A 23,382-nucleotide genomic window follows, 5' to 3' on the forward strand; every position below is an offset into this window, starting at 1 on the left:
ATCCAGCTATATTAATTAAATGACTAAATTATTAATGGAAAATGTTGTTTTTAGACGACAACCGAATTTACTTCTCTTTTTACTACTTAAAACGTTCGAAATACAACATTTTGATATGGAGATTCATTATAAATCTACAGTTCATTAGATTTTACAATTCGTTGTTTCTGTCATTTTATTTCAATAATAATAATATTAAACTTGATGGATGACATCAAGCTCTACGCCATGACAATATGACACGACATGAAAAAGTACAAGATGAAACTACACACCAAGTGACTGAAAAGGTTCACGACTGTTCAGGTTACCCAACACCGAATAGCAAACCAGAGAAAGATCGTCGTGAAGAACTTGATAACTCCTGCCATCTTGGAAAACATCAAGCAGGATGCGAGGGACTTTCTACAAAGAGCAGCAACAATTACAAGAAGTACGACCCAGTGCAGCCGAAGCGGAAAGAGACAAGGTCGCGATAACCAGAATAGAAGAGTGGAAAAAGGCCCTAGCAGAATTCGAGGGAATGGACCCCACAGAGCCCAATGTCATAACGAAGCAAAGACCGAACAGAATCCTGTGGCAAGTCACAGAACACCTCAATCGGCAAATAATAACGGATTACCTCAACAAGGAGGAAGGAACACTAGATACCATCAGCACAGCCATTTACTGTGCCGTTGTAGCAGCCACCAGGATGAAAGGAAGAGAAACCAGATACCAACAGAAAACAAAACACAAAGACGAGGAACCGCTATCCGGGGAAAGAACGCTACAGCAGAAGATAGAAGAGATAAGAATGAAGATAGCCCAACTCAGCCAGTACCAAAGGTATAATACACACTGCTCAACAAAATTAACAGAACACGTAGAAAACGTGGTGTAACCCGTGCAGGTTGCGATGAAAAGAGACAAAATTTGGTATGGTGGTATACCATAGAAAAACGACGAAATGAGGAGGAAGCGAGAAACTTTTAACATGTATAAGGGACATTTCGGTTGTAGAAGAATTACTAAAAAGGTCATATTACAGAAGTCGATATAATATGGTTGAAAATATGATCACATGATATCAGTACGGCGTATGATCCCCTCCGGCTAAGCAGACCTGACAGTGGTGAATCATATTCGATATAAGGGTGTCTATAAGATTCTGCGGCAACAAATCCCATTCTTCCACCAGCGCAGACCCTAGCATGCCAAGTGACCGAGGAGTTGCCTGTCGGCATGAAATGGGACGCCCAAGGGCATCTACACATGTTCGTTCGGATTTAAGTCTGCTGATCGTGCTGGCCACGGCAGTCGTTGGATATATTCAGTTTCAAGAGGTTCCTTCACCACTTGAGCTCTGTGGGCAGTGGCGCTGTTTTGCATGAAAAGAAAATCTGGGACAACCGCACCCCTAAAAAGTCGCACATAGGGTTCGACGATCTGTTCTTGGTACATCTGCACAGTTACGGTACCCCTATCAGAAACATGAAGAGGAGGTGTGGCCTCTGATCATTATTCCGCTCCACATAAGAATACAGCATCCACCGTAAGTGTCCCTTTCTCTGATATTGAGGCGCCTCCGTAGCCAGGTGGGAAGGAGCAGCAGTGCGCAGCACACGCTTCTTGATTAGACCGGGGTTCGAGCCCGTCACCACCAAATACGGAGGATGCGGAAAGGTCAAGGAATGACCACCGCATATCCCGGAGCAATATGGCCTTAGTTGCTAATGCTTCTAAAAACCAACAAAACAAACATCTCTGATATTGAGGGATGATACCGCATTCCTCGTTATCTCCAGATGAAATAACATCTAGAATCTGTTTTTAGGCTAAAACGAGACTCATCAGAGAATAGACTTGTAAGGCTAAATGGCCAGATGAAGAACGGTACACGACACTACACTTAACAATATCCATACACATTTAAATCTCTGGCCTTTACAGTGTACTGTAACACACGACAATATAAACTACGCAGAGATGGGGGAAATCCCTGGTGCCGTTAGACCCTACGCACTCTTTACACCTACACAGTTAACTCGTGCAGTTAACAATTAAGCAGAGACATAGCTTAATTGTTAACTGCACGGTGCAAGAATTAGCAATGCGTAAAGGCCTGAAAAGGGGACCCACGGGTCTGTTTCTATATATATTTTCTATAATATTTTTATAAATATTATAGAAAGAAAAATACAGTAGAACCCGGATAAGAAGTTTTCCAAGGGAGTTGAGGTTTAGAACTTCTTACGAGGAAAAATTTCTCAGAAGGGAAAATGACATAAGGGTATGAAATATTAACTACACAAATAAAAATGAAAAGATACACATACATAAGTTAAAGATCATTTTTAAGTACTATTTCAGAATTTATAAATATTTTACTCTGCTTATGGGAAACATTTTTGAAATGAGGATTTCTAATTGCTTAGCATTCTGTTCATTAAACTCATTACCAAGTTGGAAGAATGAGCTCCTTTGGAATTTCACCATACCTTAAAATGTCACAATTACAATAAGACAGAGCAACAATCCACTAAGTAATTCAGAACTGTTCACAATCATCAGAACTAAACGCTTAACGTGGTCGACATATCCAATTATGGATAACGATGAAAACAATTGCAATGTCACTTCCATTATGTCAAAATGTTTATACTAAAAAGCCTCTGACTACGGAAAATTCACTAATCGAAAAAGTTGGCGCTTAGTATCATTTTAGTTCGTAGTAAATCACCGAAGTAGGTGAAGTGGCATCGTTTTAGTTATATCTTATATTGTGCATGCCTTCACAACGAGTTGCCCTAATATTGAACTACCTTCGACAGTGAATTCTCGGGGAATACCGAAAATCCGCCGGGAATAAGTACAGTGCTTCAACTGGTCTTCTCCAGTGGCGAAGCGTTGCTTATTGAAGCTAGTGCAATATCAGGGCAACTCATTGTGAAGGCATTCACAATATGAGATGTAAAAAACGATGCCATTTCACATATTTCGGTGGTTTACAGCGAACTGAAATGATCCTTGGCACTAACTTGCTCGATTACCAAAATGTTTATCTTGTTTAGTATTTTTTAATATAAAAATAAAAGAATTTCTATATTTAAAAAACGTATTAAGTGGGAAAACTTTATTATAATAATAGATAATATTTTTACAGTTCGTTATATATTTACTTAGTATTTCAACTTTGATTTAGCTTAAAGCACGTTATAATTTTTACATATAGCGTGCAATGCACAGCGTTAAGGGAAAGGCGCCTCCGGTAGTTTCCCACATCTGCGCCATATAAACTCTGTGGAGGCAAACAGTATCAATGTGAAAGCCAGAAAGTGTTGTGTGTTTTATGAAGGATTCTATTTGGTGTCCTGAATTGTTTTGGGTTCTGTTGGGTGTCGTGGAATTTGGCCGCAGGGCCCCCTGGAAGGGCCCAACGTTGCCCACACACACCACTAGGAGGTAGCTAGGATGCCCATAATTCTCTGGCTAGTCTCCTCCAGGTCGCCTGAGCTTCCTGGAAAGAGACAAAAAAAAGAAGATAGAGTACAGGGAGTACCGAAGAGAGTAAAGGAAAGGAGGTAGAGATAGAACGATGGAGGATGTAAGGGAAGGCATGCTCCGCAGGGTGGGGTTTGTCCCACCTAAGCGGAAAGTGGAAGAAGAGGGGCCCTCGAGAGGGCGAAAAGAAGTTACGTATCAAGAGAGACACGGAAGAAAAAATTCAAACGACCCGAGCGTCAAGTCCAGTATGAACCTTGTATAGTTTTGGCTTCAGTCTAATAAGTCTATTTAAAATTCCTGGTTTCTTTAGTTTTCAATTCGCCTACATGGGATCGGAATGTTTACATTCGGGTCCTGAATTTTAGCTCAGCAAGAAACAAAAGAACAGTTATCATATTACGTGTCCACATACGTTTACCATGTATAATACCATTATACACGATGCTATTATACAAAACAAAAATAAGGTGAATTATAACCAGCCAAAATCCATGAACTATTCACATCAATAGTTAGTGACCTGTAAGAAAGTAACTTGCATATAGTTGTCCAAAATAATGCAAGTCCGTGGATTTAAAATCATCACACTCAAAATTCTACATGAACTTCGGGCACCACCTAGTTCATGTAGCATCAGTGTAATATGGCGTGTAGAACAGGGGTCAGCAACCTACAGTACTTGCACGGAAGAAAGCGCACAAGACTATTCAGACAGGCACACAGAAAGATTTCATTTTAGTCATTCCAACAAGGCATGGCCACGAAAGTAGCAACAAAGACATAGAGGCGTGTTGCGTTCCAGTTTAATTTCAAAGTGAGGCCTCCTAAATTCATTCCAAAAAGCCTCGCCCTTTAATTTTTTTTTTTTTGCAAAATAGCAGCACGTAGTTTCCTTAGAGAAATTCTCCCCGTTTTAAAATCTCATCACTGGTACCTGCTAGCGCGCACACACATATACACCAAAGTGAACAATGCACTAGACAGTGCTCACCCCTGATGTGGAATTATAAGGCAAACCAACGATCCTGAGGCGGGCTGTCCCGAGGGTGCACTGCACCCGGGCGTCAACGTTCAAGGGGCACCTGAAACTTACATACACATATTAAGAAAATTTTAAAGGGGGTGCCAAATTTCAATTAGCACCCGGGCGCAAAATTGCGATTGGCACACGGGCGCCACATACCCTAGGAGCGCAACGATGGCACTCGTGTAATAAAAAGATAACGGTGGCAGGACGAGTTGAACGACAGTTTTCCGTGGCAGGCTGTTGAAAGACTTGAAACAGGGAAGTCTAAAGCATGTGTGGCAAGGTAGTATGTGTCACAGTGAACTAGATGGATTCAGTTCCCCAGGGAATCAAAGATAAGGCAAAACCGTTTGCAGATCATATTTTAATATGGTATCCGTCTCCTAATTGTAATGTCTTCGTTCCTCCAGTAGAACAGTCTTTAATTGAATAAGTAATGATGGCTTCCATAGCCAAGTCTCCGAACACTTTTCCAATTCGTCCCATAACAATTCTATTGGGCTGATATCAGGATTCTTCAGCAAGCCAGTACATCAGTGTCACATTATTTTCTTCAACTCAACTTATCACACATCCTGCACTGAGACAGGGGAAATTGTGCTGTTGAAAAAAAAAAGTACGTGCCATAAAATTGAACCAGCGTTGGGAAAATGGCATTCTTCCTTCTGCAAAGTACCACCGGTTTAACAGGATGCTACAAAGCAGGTCCAATCCATGAGGCTGTTTTACCATCGTAATCACAATTAGACCGATGCAGTGCTTTTCTCCAGGTTGGCACCACATCCAGGTTCTTCTGTATGATGAGAACAGCGTACTGTATATCGAGATTCCAGAGAATCTTGTTTTTACTCTTCCAGCGTCCATTTCTCCAAAGAATGGCATCGTTACACCCGTCGCAATAGTGTCATGATGTGAAATTAACTTCAGTGATTAAAAGAAACTTTCAACATGAAACTAGTGCAATGTTCTGCGTATGATAGCTGACCCTGTAGGTTTACGGGCCTCTTGCGTGATTCTTTGGCAACTCTGAGCGCGGTTCACCCGATTAAAATGAGGATTCCTATCAATATTCTAATTTTGCCATGCCAAAATCGGGCAGAAGTCTTTGTAATGTTGAGAAGCACAAAAATCCATCGTCCACTAAGTCCTATTCGATGACATTGTACACCTGTCAACGTTAAAATTCACTAAACTCGATTCCGCGTGGCATGTCGATTGTGAATGAGACTTCTGCCTTCTGCAAAATTTTTATCTTTGTGCCACAGCAGTTCTATCTACAAGATTTGCATTGCCAACACGTTACATAACATGTGCCTATTCGTTAGTGTCTCAATACTTTTGTAAACTTAATATAAATACAACATGTGATAACGCCACAAACTCTGGTGTCCCGTTCGGTTGTGGTTGCTACCAACATGTTTCTTATATTGTCTGTCGATGAGCATAGCCTATATGCAAAGTACACCCAGGATTTACGCCTTACTTTAGTGCAGTAGAAAGAAGGTAGCCGCGATGGTTGGTCAGTTATCACGCTAGAGTAGAGTGTACAGTGTGTTTAGTGTCAAACCAGGATTTCCCCCCTCCCCATCTCCTCGTACTATACATTGTGGGTTCAACCCCGAAGACACTGCTGACTACACAAATGTGTTAATCGAGCATAAAATCCAGAACCTCGAGGCCTTCCTCTCCGGTTTCGGCCTTCACATCAATCCTGGGAAGTCGAAACAGTTGACTTTCTCGCTCAAACGTAACCCAACGATGGTGCAAGCCAATATAAGAGGATCCGCGATTTCTGCTGTTCAGCAACACACAGACCTGGGCGTTATTTTTGACCAGAAGCTATCCTTTTTACCACACACAGACTACCTGCAAAAAAAATTCTGTCGACTCCGGTGGATGCTTAAGCAACAACTTATGCATGTCCATGACCAGGCCGTTGGGTGCAGGTATATCAAGACATGTGTCTATCCGGTCATTCTTTATGGAGCAGAAGTCTGGACCTCAACTGCCGCAACGCATCTAAGACGGATTTTTGCAGGCGAATTTTGGCTATTGAAGTGGGCCACATGGAAATTCCGGCTTCCCTCTGCACATAGGACCACCCAGATGGCAGCAGCTCTAAACATCAGACGTCTTCCTGTCATTATCCATGAGAGAAGACTCGTCTTTTCTGTAAAAATGATGGTTGGCATTATTTCGGAACCAGACTTCTGGGCTAAATGCGGTTGGAGGATCCCAGTCCCAAACCTTCGGGCCAATCCAGTCCTCCAGGCCACCCCAAACCGGTTAAAGTTATCCGATCGCTTCTTACCCGTGCAAATGCTGCAGTACATATACTCCTTGGATGGCGACCTCTACAAGTTCGCATTGGATAAAAAATACAGGCAGAACTTACTCCATCCACTTCCTTCTCAGGACCACGTCACAGGACACTAGGACCTGCTCCCAAGGACCTGTCCATCACTCCCGTGGATCCCTCACTAAATGTTCCAACTTTCTGCGCCTGCTCAGATGAATCCAGCACTGTAAAAGGACTGCTCCCTGGAGAATAATTGAACATGATGACATGCTGTTGTGTATATCTGTTGTGTATATATGTTCATATGTAAATTTTTCATTCGGTTTCCTACACTTGTATAATTAGTAATATTATTTTTTTCTCTTATCTCATCCTTGTTTATCACAGTGTATTAGCCTTTACTGTAATATTGTATTAGCCTCTGTAACCTTATATTAGACTTTGTAACCTTGTATTAGCCTTTACTGTAAACCCCTGGCTTTTAGCCGTGAAGGGTATTGTGTACGGCATGTGCGTTTTGTATGCAATAAAGAGTTCTTCTTCTTCTTCTTCTTCTTCTTCTTCTAAACAGAACACTACCAATGCCAGAGGTTTAAAAATGTATGGATTATGTGCATGTGTAGTGTCTTGTATCGTTGTTCCTCTGGTCATTTAGCCGCTGGGTCCCTAATGGGTCCCAAAGTTGTCCACACTCTGCCCCGTGGAGGCAGACCAGGTACACCAGTATTATATTTATTTACTCTGGCAGGTCCTGCCACCTAATTTTCTGAGATTTCGGTGGCTAGGACCTAAAAAAAAAAAAAAACCGTTATAGATAGGAGTCAGCCCAAAGAAGTACTATTTATGCGAATTGAGGTACCAGTATTAAAGTTTTTGGGTGTAGGGCTCAAGCAATTTAGAGATGATTCGGTGACTAGTAGTTGTAAGTTAGAGAGAGGGGGGAGACTGAAGTCTGGGGGGAAAATACAGATATAAGGGATCCATAGAGATTACCCCCAAATCAGTGAAGCAGGCCCATGCCCCACCAGAGGGAAAAGAGGGGCGGTGAGGGGGGAGACCTGTAGTCACTTCCCCCTTCCGCCCGGGGAGTGGAGGCAAAGGACCACGCAAGGGAGCATGGCTAGGAAGGCCTAATGGCAGCATCTGAGCTGTGCTGGTGGTTGTGTCACTCCTGGGACGAACCAAGGAAAGAGTTGTATGGCACTATTCCCGCAGAGGTTTAAGGTTGAGGTAAAGTTCGTTGCCTGGCAAAAAGGTCTTGGGCAAACTTGGAAAAACGTAGTAGTGTTTATAGTATATATGAGGAATAATATAAATTATTGCGAGAGGAACCATTTAAAAAACCACAACCAGTTAAACATGAGTTTTATTTCAGCGCAACAGCATCGTTTGATGAAAATAAAATTAGAGTGAATTATAATTTGAAACACTGAATGAAAATTTGGCAGAGTACTTACAAAATCTTGTTCCGTTTACTTTCACTGGCCCATACAAATTTCTAAGACAAAAAATTTCTAATCCGAATCAGTGACTGACAGCTGTAGATTAGCTGGTTAGCATACATTCAAAAAGGGTTATTAAATATTTAATTTTCCGTGAGTAAAGCTCGACAGGATTGCAATTACTAACTACCACGCTCGGTGGCACTGCACAGTAACTGATTAAAGTAAACTAGAACATAATTGAAAGCACAACCACACAGCTACCGAAGGAGAGGGATATTAAATAAATTTGCGAAAAACAAGTTAATAAAGCATTTTTTTTTAAGTTTCCAATCAAAAAGCAACGTAACAACTATAGATTTAATTAAGCTATCCTACATTTTAATTAAAAACATCGAGAGCTTACATTCTGCATACCTCGTATTTTTCGCTAGGAACAACGTTAAAGAAGGATTTTGCATAATCCGCAATAAAAATTTTAAAAACCAACTTTCCACTTTTTGTGGTTCCTTACAATTCGGCTCGGGGCAGTAATCTTCCCTCCACTTTTGATCCGCCATGTCTACAAATATTTATCCAAAAATGATTACTGTTATCTTAAACAGCGATGTGCTTCCTAAAATTTTAAATGTCGGTTAACAAGGACAAGCAGGTTTCAGGGAAAAAAAAAAAACAAAAAAAAAAAAAAAACACGAATACCCTACAGACCCTTCCAGATAACTACTGCATCGAAGAGCATTCCGGGACACCGGTTTCAACGGTCAGACAACTCTACGGAATTCACGCTCCGACCAAAACCCCTACAGAGATCGACAGCTAGCAAGACAAGGAACGTGAAAAATGTGTGTTCAAAGATCACATTTTGGTGCCCGTCGCTATTTAGTAACATTTTGTAAGAGAAGATGACAGCAACAGACGGACTCTGAATCGAAATTACTGCAAGCTCTGGCAGATAGCCGTATATGTATTATTAATAGATTGGACAAAAATTCATTAAAAATTGGTCGAATCGTTAGTTCTGCGAAAGGGCAACTTTCGTAAACCCGAAAATCTGTGTGGAACATGATTTTCCTCCCTGAAAATTCAGCTTCTCGCTCTGCAAACACACGGTCGGTTGAATGTTTTACAATAAGAGAAGGTTGGAGATTCTCAGTTTACCAATGGAAACTCGGATATCTCCAACCGATAAATTCAAAGCCAGGTAAAATCTCTACAAAAAAAAAAAAGGTCTCCAGTCATTGACGGAATTTGAATCCTATATCTTTCCAACTTGGAAATATACACGATCTTTATCTTGGAAATTCCAAAATTAAGATCGTTGAAGATTAGTTATAGAGGTTCTCATTAAAAGTAATGAAACCATTAAGAAAAAAATATTATAATTATAGTGAAAACAGAACCGTGCAATGGTATCCGGGAACACCCACTTTCTTTTGTTATAGCTATGTAATACCATTTAAGAAACACTATGATCCGCCCCCCCCCACCAGTCTCTCTCTCTCTCTCTCTCTCTCTCTCTCTCTCTCTCTCTCTCTCTCTCTCTCTCTCTCTTATAAACTCAAAACAGGAAAAACAGATACACCGAAAGTGCGAAATCTCTACCATCATCCATTTTCATTCCCACATTAATTCTCTTCATCTAAAGATGAAGGATGAAATCCAATAAACTGGGAGAACTGAAATATATGGATTGCAACTACTGAGACTGTTAATTTTTCTTTATTGCAGATGCTATTAAATTTAAAGTATTATTGCAGCGAAGTCAACCGAAATAATTATTCCAATGTCATTTTAACTAAGTGAAAATCACTGAATCTGGGTGAAATGCAAAGAACAAATAACTATCTCCAAATGAAAATATAAAGAATTACCTCTTACCATTATATTTCATTTATGAATAATTCGATCCAGTCACACCAATCTAACTGCTTATACAGCCACACATTTTAAATAACGCAATCTTCATAGAAGTAATATTACACAATGCGTCCCCAATGGTTCAAGCAAAAAAATGATTTTCCACTGTATTTAATAATTCATGCGGTTTTGTGGAAATCTGAGTGCTATTATTAATAACTCTATTTTATTACTTCTATCATTAATAATCTTTTATAGCTTCCTTTCGTGTGTCCATGTTATTTCCCAAATGAATATGACTTACATGCTGACGCCATTTTCACTCTGGTGTCACTTTCTTGAACTAAAGTTCTAAGCTTCTAACTCCTTGTTTTTCGAAAACTTTTTGATTAGCATTCTTAAGTAATAAACTGGAATGTTCATAAATACAAGATATTCGAAACAAACTAAAAGTTTTCATTCCATTCTAAAATAATTCAGATAAAATAGATTTGTTACGACGATATTTACACTCTACAATTTTATACGCAATCGATCATTTGCCGTGTCGCAACTGAGACTTTTTCGTTTTGTCTTCCATTGTAATGACAGGCAAGTATGAAACATTCATAACCACTGGTTGTTGAATTATTGGATGTAATAGAAGGACAGAGAAACATTTATTAGCACAAATTACCACCAGTATCAGTGGGTATCTTGGAACGCCCATCACAACTAAGGCAAGTTGACGATAAAGGGATACGAATCACCTACTCAACCACCAAGATAATAGATGAGAAACAGCAAAAAACAACCACAATAAAAAAAATAAAAAAACTAAGGTTCCAACACTGCTAGGATGCAAACAAAAAATACAGAAATTCTATCACTGATCGAAAGGATCCACGTGACTAGTGACGCCGGCGTCTAAAATTACAAGAAAGTGAAGTAGCCTAAAGGCTTCAACATATTTTCGCCTACACGATGATGACCTGGATGTCATAAAAAAAAAAATAATAATAAATAAATAAATAAAGCCAAAGTTCAGAAGTTATCAGCCTGGATACAAATGGGAATACACGAGCGCGACAGGTAGGATGAGTGACCGAACCGACAACAGAAAGAAAGAAAAAAAATCAGAAAAAAAAAAAAAAAAAAAGAATGACAAGAGATAAATACAACTGTCAGAGCACAAAAGGAAAATGTCACTAAACAAGTTGCCCAGTGACATTTTTTTCTTCACTTAGCTGAAAGAATGCGGACTAAATAATCCATGAAGTGCTGAAAAGGAGATAATGTAGAAAAAAAAAGCATTCTGTCTGACACATATGAAACAATATAAGTATTCATTAGGGACAAAGTGTGAAAAAGTCAATCAATGTCAACATTAGACGATGTAAAAAAGAAACTAAAATTCAAAAATTTCACCTCAATCGACGCCACCTATATAACATGTTATATAGCTAGTGCTGTTTGAGGTGAGATTCAGATTAGGTACTAACTAATCTCAACTGAGATCTGATCTTGTGGTGCTGTCTCAAGTCTTGTATAACAACCAAAAAAAAAAAAAAAAAAATCCCACCTCTCTCTCTCTACACACTGATGCTTTCAATCTAATTTTCAACTCTTAATTTTTTTTCCCTCAGTGTATTAAGTTGTATTTAAAAATAATTTTCCATCGTTTATAGGCGCGTTAGCATAGGTATTAATGCGCCTATTATCTTCACCACGTCCGTCCGTTCGTCCACGTGTAATAGCTGGACTCCCTGTGCATGGATTTTCATGAAATCTTATATTTGGATTTTTCAGAAAGATTTGTCGACCCTTCCCAAATTCTATTAAAATCGAACCAATAGAGATCCGGCAATTACAGCATTATTATTTTATTATATATATATATTTATTATATATATATATATATAATAAAATTATATATATATTTTTTTTTTCTGTCTTAAAGATCACATAGGTTATCCATATACCTTATATTGTAGCTGAAGCACAGGATATTATGTTTGTTTCCCTTTTACTCATTTTTGATTTACTAATTATATTTGCTAATGCGCCAGAGATGTAACACACTATAACATTAACTAAGTTGATTTGTACGTAAACACGTACCTGCTTTTATAATAATAATAATAATTATTATTATTATTAACTTTATGGTGCACGGAAGCCTGAGGCTTATGCTACACCAGGCAAAAAAAAAAAAAAAATTCTGAATTATCGTGAGAGAGAGAGAAAGATGTAGAAGGGAATCACCAAGAAAGAAAAGAATGATGATATCCAGCTCAGGACCCTGGGTGTGCCAAACCCATACTCACCAGATGTGAGCCCCTGGGGTTATTTTGCATCTTGAATAGTTAGTTGTAAACTGAGTAATATGCATTTTCATACTACCATTCAATTATCTATAATCAACGAATCTTGTACATGTATATTTTCCCAGTCACATATAGTTAAATGGATAATTATTACCAAAGGGATACAACTTTGGTGGTGGGGGGGAGCACGTATACGATTTTGTATTTGGATTATACCGTGAGCGATATAATCCCAATACAAAATGGAAAAATAGAGCAAACGAGATTTCCAACAATAAATGAGATCTCGTAAATTGTTTTGTTTTGCTAATATTAATACACAGGACCGTGGAATTTTTTTGGGTCTTCCCCTGTCTTTTGTTTTAGTTATATTATAACCATTTAACCCAAATACGGTACTAAGTACTATAGGTTCTAATACCTCTCGTGTTTGGGGTTCACATAAAAAAAAAAATTTAAGAACCATTTTGGGGCTCCCCCTCTGTGCCTGGGCGAGTTGCATCTTGCCACACTCACAAATTGTACGGCTTTGATAATCCATTTATATCTCAATCTCCGCTTGCTATGTATACGTGGTAAACTTTGTAAATAAAGAGGTGCAGTTCCAATTAAAGAAAAAAAAATTAGGAACTAACTAGGTTCATTAAATAATTTTTTTCCAAAAATAACCTGATCTAATTGTTTCATTCCTGAGAATAGAAAAACTCCGCTTATAAAGCAAAAAAAAAAAAAAATATATATATATATATATATATATATAAATAAACACAAACAAAGTTTTTATTAAACATTCCATGCAACACACATTAAATGACCGGATCTGTTTTTAGTAGTTAGGTTTAAAAATCAAAAGTTTGTATTTCGAATTTTGCAAATCTGAAGAACAAAAAATTTCACATATAAGACAAAACATGGAAAAATTGGCACATTATACAAAAGACGTGGCAAACGAATGCCGACGTATGTTGCTGTGATGCCTGTCGAATGTTAATCGAAGGTATTTTTACCTCAGGGTATGCTGTTTTTGAAAGAGCATGGACCCTTGTACTCCAGTCACGTCCTGCCCAACCATAAAACAGAGAACACTACTGTGGCTTAGTCTCTGACCGCCATGACCCCAATTAAGCATTGGTGTGCTCTTGGTTCTACATCGACTACAATAGAAACCGACGGCAACTGACCCTAAGGCGTTTGAAGGAGTGGAAAGAAATGTCATAGGATTCGCCATGAAACAAGTCAATATTGTTGATCTATAATAGCACAAACAGCAGTGCAGGAATTGGACTGTCTTTGTTCTTTTCAAGTATGTACTGTATTCAGAGGCATAACACTAGACTAGAGTGTGCGATAGCGAATGTGATCCTTGGTCATAGACGCCGATTCACTATGGGCACCAAAAGATTAAGAAAATCGTCAGAATAACTTGTAATTCATTTCAAAATATTGTTACAATTGCTATTATTCCAATAAATTACTAGAAAAACTAATTGCTTTTCAATAATAATTGTTTATTTCATAATTATAATGAGAGATTTCAGTCTTCACTTTATTGATAGAAGAAAGTAGGACGGAAACTCGCCATGGGGAGAAACATTTTAAATAATCTAGACAAAATACTAAAAAAAAAAAAAAAGGTTTAGGGCAGAAAGCCTCAGACTATGGAAATTTACTAGACGAACAAGTTAGTGCATAGCATCATTTTAGTTCGTAGTAAATCACCGAAGTAGGTGAAATGGCATTTCACATTGTGAGCGCCTTCACAGCGAGTTGCCTGTTATTGCACTACGTCGAATACGCAACGCTTCCCCATTAGACAAGACTAATGTTATTTATTAGAGGTACCCACCGAGAATAAGTAATATTAGTCTTCTCTACTGGAGAATCGTTGCTTATTCAAAGTAGTGAAATAACAGGCAACTCTTGACGAAGGCGTTCACAATGTGAGATGTAACAAAAATAATGCCATTTCACGTACTTTGGGGACTTACTACGAACTAAAGTGATTCTTTTGTATAACTTGTTCGTATAATATAAATAATTATTATCTAGATAAGCATGTTAGGGAAAGTACTAAATACAAGAATATCACGGAGTAAGGTGCACGATGATGGGCCAAGTCCTGGTATGTAATGGTAAGGGGGTTTCAATTTCAGCAAAGGGAATTATAACAGTTCTAAGATGCTTCGTGGCCTGTATCAACTAGGAAGACAGCATGAAACGAGCTAACACAGAATTATTTAATAACTTGAAAGCCGTCGTCTCGGAAGCCATATATGCATATACACAATTAAGAAAATATGGAACCGGCTAGTAAAAAGAGAAGAGCAAATCAGATTTGACCCTTAATGATCTGAGAAAATTATTGATAACCCAGCCGATAAATTGAATGAGTACTTCACATTGACCTTCTAATATGAAAGTCCCTCCATGACTAGAAGAAACTATGCTGATAATCCTGAACACTGAAATCTGTGATTTTACAATGATTATTTAGTCTGCATTCCTTTGCCACCTCCCTCAAAACCTTATTTTGACGGAGTTGGCGACGGAATGCAGACCATTGATATTAATTATGAAGGGTTCGGTGGATTCAGAAGTCATTCATTTGGATAGGAAAAGCGACAATGGATCGGCAATAAATAACTAGTTATAAGGACGAGGCCAATGGACCGGTAAGAAAAGTCATGAAGTCGATGATTAAGAATGCAATATAGGGTCTAGATTGAGATACAAGTAAAATAAATTTTCTTTTATACTCCAGGACGATCACACTGTCAGAGGCATTCACAAGATAAAGAGAATACAGTACAAGAAATAGCACCGCACATAGCAGCCACGAACCTACCCTGTACGGGACCCATGTAACTCAAAAGTACATATACTTATGCACCTACGCACTGACCACTCGGCTTCGGAAGTATTATTCTCAACGGAACTCAGTATTGTTTTGTAAAGAGAAATTTTATTATTAAACCAACCCTTTCCACACAGTTAACCAGATAAATTATGACAGCGAGACTCGTGAGTTGGATATAAGAAATGGCTTTGGTACTGTTTATTTGGACTTTCACAAAGGGTTTCAATTGATTCTACAGTAGATACTGCTATATAAGGTGGAACATACTGGGATCATGAGCAACATCCTTATTTGGATTAGAAGATGGCTATATGACATTTGTAACTAATGGTTACTGGTTAGAAGAGGCTAGGCTTCACGGTTCAGAACCGCGTCTACTCCTGTTTCTGATTTTCTTAAATGACTCAGATGAAGGATATAGCCATGCAGTATAATTCTGAAGATGAAGTGACGGTTGGGAGTGTGTCAAATTGCTGCACTCCGTCAGGCGATTTGAATAGGTTTCAGGAATGGACAGATAAGTGGCAACAATATTTTAATGCTGCAAAATGCGAGGTTTCACACTTGGAGAAATAACAATTCAAAAATAATTTATGCACTTGGACGAGGCCGAATTAAAAATGGTAGAGAAAGAAAGGACTTTGTGGATTATGTGACAAGTATGCAAGTTTTCTATATAGTGTAGACAGGTGGCAAAGAAGGCCTGTGATATCCTGTCAATGATTTAGGGAACAATTACTGAGAGAGAGAGAAGAAAAACAGCAGGTTATAATTCCAATGTATAATGCAATTGTGAGTCTGCACTTTGAAACAGTACATCAGGTATGGAGCCCTGATGTATATATGCAAATATATACGTAAAAAAAATTATGAGCAACAAGTCTGACGAGATTGGCAAAAGGTTGCCCATATTAAGGGCGCCTCCGTAGCCAGGTGGGAAGGAGCAGCAGTGCCTAGCACACGCTTCTTGATTAGACCGGGGTTCGAGCCCGTCACCACCAAATACGGAGGATGCGGAAAAGTCAGGGAATGACCACCGCATATCCCGGAGCAATATGGCCTTAGTTGCTAATGCTCCTAAACAACAACAACAACAGCCCATATTAAGCGACTTCAATTATGCAGGTTACAAAACTTGATAAGTTTGGTGGTGTCAACCTCACAAGAGCAGTCGTGGCCGAGTGGTTAAGGCGACGGACTAGAAATCCGTTGGGGTCTCCCCGCACAGGTTCGAATCCTGTCGGCTGCGGTATTTTTTTTTTCTTCTTCTTCTTTGTTTATGTAGATGTAAAGTCACTTGTAAAAGATACCAAAGAGGAGATTAGACGAAGTTTATGAGGCTCTGAATAGGGACAGTAAAATGAGTGAAGACGAAAATTTCACGTGTTAATGACATTTTAACCGGAAGCATAAATTCAAATCTAGGTTAAGAGGTGTAGATAATTGTTTCAAGACGTTATAAGCACAAACTTAGCAAGGAGCAGAAATTATGAGCAAACTGTGTTGTTAAAAACTAACTAAATAAAATAAAATAATTTAATTATCGCTGACGGATTTGGAAATACGATTTCCATCCTCAGTTCGACCAGGACGTAAACTCTGAAGATTACTTAATTCGCAGTTATGATATAATTGCGCTCTCTCTCTGTCCTAACCGGCATTAGCCACATTTCCAGTTATGCTGTACTATTTCATTATCTAAAATTTATAATTGATTATTGGATTATGATCTCTCTATTATACCCATCACTAATTCAAAAGGCAGCCTGGAAATAGTAACAATAAGATGAGGGAAACACAGGGATTTTTTTTTTCCTTGCCCCATACACCAATATTAATACTAATAATTTAATTAATATTATACTTCATTAAATAATTAAAACACTATTATAATTTATTATAATATAAATTATATATAATTTATTATAATATAAATTATATTACAATATTAATATTTATTAAATCATTATTTAATAATGAAATTGATTTAGTTATTTATTAAATTATTATTTAAAAATAATGAACATCAAAGGCTTCTGATATGGGATCACAGGTGCCAAAAATCTAGTTACATCTAGGACAGTATTCATTTTTTAAAACATAACAGCGGCACATAAAAAAAAAAATAAAGAAAAATGAAATTTCAACAGTCAGTATGTACGTTCATGTATATATATTCTATATTTTTTTTCCTCATAAATATTTGCAAAAACAGCAAATCTCAAAAAAAAAAAAAAAAAAAAAAAAAACACTAAAATTTCGTGGTTTAAAAAAAAAGTTCGAAAATAAGGGAAATTACAGAGAGAAACTAAATAAGAGTAATAGCATTTCAGCACCCAATTCAATATATGAGCAGGGTAGACGAGAGGAGAAGGGACAGCTTTACCGATCTTGCACACTGTGTAGAGAGCACGGATCTGGATGGGAAAGGAGAACTGGAAGAGAACAGCGGCCCTTTGAAGTTCTACTTGTGCTGGCTGATGCACCTCGATATGAGCACACTGACATGAAGAAAATACAAAATACATCCACAAAGGAAGATAATATTTAATTATATATGTTTACAATTCTCGGCATCCATTATCAGATCAATTTGATTAATTTTTATTGCGCAAATACATGTACAAAGAAAATTACACCCAGATTAATAATGCTACCCTCTCTTCTGTGACAAGAGAATTTACTGCTGCATAAACAAAAAAACAGGGGAAAAAAAGATATCGCAGCCGACAGGATTCGAACCTGTGCGGGGAGACCCCAACGGATTTCTAGTCCGTCGCCTTAACCACTCGGCCACGACTGCCGTTGTAGTGCGTACCACCTAATTATCTATTTGGTGGGGAATTAAAAAACTACTCAATGAAAAATAAAAAAAAAAATACCAGTTTATAAATTAAATTAAGTGAATAATGAATAATGCATGAAGTGAATAATGTATGTTAAAACTTCCATAATCCATTCAGTTTTAAACAAATAACAAACAATTCAGTTGCATTTCAGCAGAGTTCAATTATCACATGCATATTTAGGAGTTGAACACTTCTATACTATATCCTGGGTATAAACACTTTTATACTCAGATGTTTACCAAACTTTCATAGAGTATGTTCATATCACGTTGGCTGTGCGATGGGCTTTGTGTAGCAGTACTTAAGAGGATACAGGCGTACAAGCAAAGTAGATTAATTTATCCACATAAAATTCGGTACAATAAGGGCTGTAAGAATGTTCTAAAAAGTCTTAAAATTATGAAAAGGTCGGAGCTGCTATTCATTATTTATTTAAAAGAATAAACGTTTTAATATTCCGATTGAGTCCCAAAGTGGCTAAAGGAGTTCTTCACTGTAATTGCTTTTTGGCAGTAAGTATACTAGTGCCACAACTAGAGCTGATCCGAGTTCAGGAAGCCAGGTCCAAAAATTAATGTTGGGGTTCCCAGTCCTCTTTATTTGGATTTGGTCACTACCCTCTGATTGAGCCCTAAAGTGGCTAAAGGAGTTCTTCACTATAATTGTTTTTTGGTAGCAGTATACTAACGACACAACCAAAGCCGATCCGAGTTCAAAAAGCCAGGTCCCAAAATTAATGTTGGGGATCCCGGTCCTCCTTGCTGCGACCGAGATTCAGTCCTCTTTATTTGGATTTGGTCACTACCCTTTTATATCGGGGATCAGGGTATGCTCCACTAGCTGCGCCACCTAAGAATCAGTCGTGGCCACAGCTAACAATGGGCTGTGCAATTTTTAAGGCAGCGCAGATGCGACATTTCGCAACGTGCATGCTAGTAGACACGCACATTTCCTTGGGACCACCGCCAGTAGTGATTCTGTATGGGACAATATGGAATCAGAAATGGGCTTAGAAATTGTTTATTTTCTTCGCTGAGAATAAAATTTGTTGTCGCTTCCACTTTACCTTATCAAGTAATGTCTGAACATCCAAATAAGTAATAAGAAAATTAATCATAGTATAGAAGATTTGACCCTCAACAGATTTCTAGCTCTTTGCCCAAACCACTTGGCCCCAATTTCTATTATGAGCATATGCCTTATGTTCTGTAATTTTGTTTGAATTTAACATTATTTAAAAAGAATATGTTCAATGAAAAAGTTAATTTTATTCACATCAAAATCTCCACAATCCGTTCGCTTGTCTAAATAACAAGTTAATGTACGAAACATTTTCGTATAATAATATTTGAAGCATACGTCATTCCTATACTGCGTATCATGTCTGCGTATTCCACTCGGTGGAAAAGAGAGGGAAGGGAGGGTATGCAGTGGAATCGTAATTGGACCCAAACTTCCACCCTTCAGAAAATAAAAATGCCTTGCACAAACAACAATGAAATCAAACCCTTGGAGTGTAATTAAGGAAATTACTGTATTCCCAGTACACCTAAGGTACAATTTACATTAGTATGAATAGAGTATTTCGGAATCTCGTGGTACTCCTTTAAGTGCCGTGATACTCAGGTTAAGAATCGTTGTCTTATACAATATATTTAGATGGGAATTATAAGATCTCCACAAGCTGTTGCATTTAAAGATAAGGATTATCTTAAAAGCAAGTGATATAAATATATAAATATAAATCGATGTAATTCGATTTGTCCATCAAGCCTCATCATATGCGTTTCATTGCTGAAGTCTGAGCACATATGTGACCAGTATACAGTAGTGTGTCCATAAGCAATCTTTGCAATTTTAATCTATTATTTCTCAAGATATTAAAGGTACAGTTAAAAATAAACTGAGAGTTCGACTCATGAAGTGTTATGAAACATTAATAAAGCTCACTCTGTGAACCACGAGTACCTCGAATAATGTCAAGCCGATATTCAACCTCCTGGTACTCCTTGGAAAATAGCGTGATCAGTTTTTTTTACAACTCACTGTGAACGACAATGTCTTTCACATAAAAAAAAAAAAAAAAAAAAAATCAAACAGTGTAAGGTTCTGATGATATCGCAGCCCATCCATAGGGCCAGTCCCCAAGATCACCAGATTAGATAGTCCATTCCAATTGAATTACCTTAATACAGTTTAAATTTCTTTACTTCGGATATCTTCCTTATCGTCATTTAATGAAAACTTCAGGTTTCGATGTCGTAAAAGTTTACAGAAATAATAAATAAATAATTTATTTATGAAAGTATAGGGGACCAAAACACTTTTGGCCTTTTTTATAGTACGCAAAATAAAAATTACCTGATTAATTACATTTCGATATTAGAAAGCTAGTAAATCTAGAGTTTTAAATATTCCAATTTTAAATACAATGTAGTTGATCAGGTAATTTATACGATATTGGCAATGAATGCCTATTTTGAAATTAATCCCATCTCCAAAATGCAAGAATAGAATAGAGGGTAGCATAGGGTGGACCAGATTTCTCGTTTTTAATGAGGAGTCCTGTTGTCACGACAAAGATGAAAATGGTCCCACCCACTTTTTTTTTTTTTTCTAATAGCATCTTTTGATTTAAATTTTAATTGAAAATTTCACGTTACACACACATTTTGTAAGTGGGACTTAAAATGTCAACTATATTTTCTGTTGAGCAGACAAGTTGACTGGGCAACAGGAAATAATCGTTGACATTTCTGAGAGCTAAAACACTTAGTATTTTTCATCTGTACCTTTCGGTTTTGTAGGGATAACATTTCAGATTAAAAGTATTTAAAGAAAACAACCGTAAAGAAATAATATTTACTGAGTCAACATCTATTCCCAATAAACTTTATGTTTTATTGGGAAAATATTGCAACAGACGACAGCAAATTAAGTCACCACAAAGTCGTCTCTGATGGACACTACATTTCCAAAATAATGTAGCAGCCACCTGTACACGATTCGCATGCGCAAAACGCAGTCTAAAGTGTCTGTGTGTCGGCGTCATTTATATTTTAAAATGTAGTCACCTAGTATGTTTTATGATAATTATCTCCCAGAGTTAAAAAAAAAAAAAATTATAATTTCTTCATATTAATTCTAGCCATACTTGAACTGAAAAGTAATGGTAATATTCGGCAATAAAACAAGATTAAATACTGTATATTTTTAGTCAAAGTTAATTCAACACAATGCAAAAAAAAAAACGCTTATTGATTCTAGAATTCGGACTGCGCAGATTTGAAACATGCGAATTGCATGAGCAGTGACTGGCTGAACACATAAGATGGCGATAACTGTGTTCTGAAGAAACAGATGATAAACAGTGACTTTAAAAAATATAATATATATAATATAATGAATTTAAATAGGCACTGTGGGCGAAATGCGAGATTTCGGTGTGTAAGTAATTGAATACAGAAAAATAAACTGGAACACAAATCGGATTCTCCCTCAATTGATGTCTGTATTATGCAATTCTTTTCTACCCAACAGTTTACTCTTTACACAAGGAATGGGGAGGGGGCGCATTTCGTATATGGTTCTTCCCACATATGCCAGTAGCTGAGGGGGGCCATTTCAGCAACCTTATAAGCTAATTTATAACTAATTTATTTTCAAGTTTAATTAATTAAAATGCAATCGGCTTTTATTTTTAATTATAAATTCAAAAATAAAAAGTTTATTTCAAATTTAATTGTAAATTCAAAAACCACAGACTATAATAGTTTATTTTAGCTTATAATAGGCTTTGGTTTTTCAGAACGCAAGATTTTATTTTGTCTGAAGTGGGGATGATTTAAAAGTTAACACGAAAGCATTAGGCTTGTTCGTTAACTAAAGTGCTATATACTTCATTTCGAAATAAGACATCGTACATCAGCACGGTTCAGAACACTTTCTTAAATAGTCTGAGAAAGAGATGCAATACTGTAGAATGAATACAAAAGCGTAACGAACAGACATGCAGTTAATACCGGTATATGCTGTATCTGCTTTTTAATATACAAAGGGTACTAGGAAAGTTTTGCAATATGACGCAACAATGAATCACAGGAAGCTGCTTGTTGCTGCATGTTGAGACATGTTCATACGTGCATAGTAGCCGCCGCGCCAAGTCGATGGGCTCAGTTATTCATTAGTAGTGAGAGTGTAAAGTGCTTGCGATGGCATCGTGGTCACGAAATGAGATAAGGACAGTTTTGCGGTATAATTTCGTGCGTGGTTTAACCATAGACCAGTGCTTAGAAGAAATGACTCTTGCACTAGATGATGATTGTCCACATCGTACAACGATATTCAGGTGGTATAGAGAATTCCAAAGGGGAAATTTCACTCTGGAGGATTCTGAGAGGCCGGGAAGGCCACGAACGTCAGTTACGGAGGAAAACGTTACTGCTGTGAGGAAAATGCTTGACGAAAACAGGCGAGTGACCTACCAACAGACAGAGGATACTTTGGGCCTAAATGCACCAGCAATTCGTTCGATTCTCCAAGATCATTTGCACGTGAAGAAACTTTGTTCTCTCTGGGTGCCGCATCAACTGACTGAAGAGCAGATGACACGACGTGTGACTTGGTGCCGGGAGATGTTAAAAAAGTTTGATAAGGGACAATCTCGGTATGTGAACAACATCGTGACAGGTGACGAGACTTGGCTGTACTATTACGATCTGCCGACCAAGGCTCAAACAAAGTTTGGGTCTTTAATGATGACGACACACCCGTAATTGTCAGAAAATCCCGATCTGTAAAGAAGAAAATGATAGCTGTATTTTTCAAATCGAGTGGAATTGTGGAACGTGTCGTTTTGGACACGCAGAAGACAGTCACAGCTAAGTGGTATTCTGAACAATGCCTGCCTAAAGTCTTTGGATCTATGAAGAACCTGCGGCCAAAGTCAAGAATGGACACCTGGTACCTCCATCACGATAATGCTGCAGCTCACCGCACCAAAGCCTGCACCGAATATTTGACCACGACAGGACTGAAACTTCTCGACCACCCTCCCTACAGTCCAGACCTTGCTCCCTGCGACTTTGCACTGTTCCCGCATGTGAAAATGAAGCTAAAAGGGAGGCGGTTTTCCAGTGATGAGGACCTTCTACGGGCTTGGGACAACGAGTGTGCTTTACTCCCTAGTGAAACTTGGCAGAACTGGTTTAAAGATTGGTTTCAGAGGATGGATAGGTGTATTGAATGTAGAGGAAATTA

General features: G+C 37.9%; 1 protein-coding gene and 2 non-coding genes across 3 annotated transcripts in view; 1 reads left to right on the forward strand and 2 right to left on the reverse strand.

Annotated features, from left to right (window-relative positions):
- Nucleotides 1-23,382, reverse strand: part of LOC150078163 (uncharacterized) — a 333,303-nt gene that overhangs the window by 302,304 nt on the left and 7,617 nt on the right. The gene's annotated exons all lie outside the window — the stretch shown is intronic.
- On the forward strand, nt 16,442-16,523 carry TRNAS-AGA (transfer RNA serine (anticodon AGA)). The gene has a single exon. It is a non-coding gene; the product is annotated as a tRNA-Ser (tRNA).
- TRNAS-AGA (transfer RNA serine (anticodon AGA)) lies at nt 17,996-18,077 on the reverse strand. The gene has a single exon. It is a non-coding gene; the product is annotated as a tRNA-Ser (tRNA).

This window comes from Mastigoproctus giganteus, chromosome 11 (genome assembly GCF_048544385.1).
Source record: "Mastigoproctus giganteus isolate SK-2022 chromosome 11, ASM4854438v1, whole genome shotgun sequence".
Classification (NCBI taxonomy): Eukaryota; Metazoa; Arthropoda; class Arachnida; order Uropygi; family Thelyphonidae; genus Mastigoproctus; species Mastigoproctus giganteus.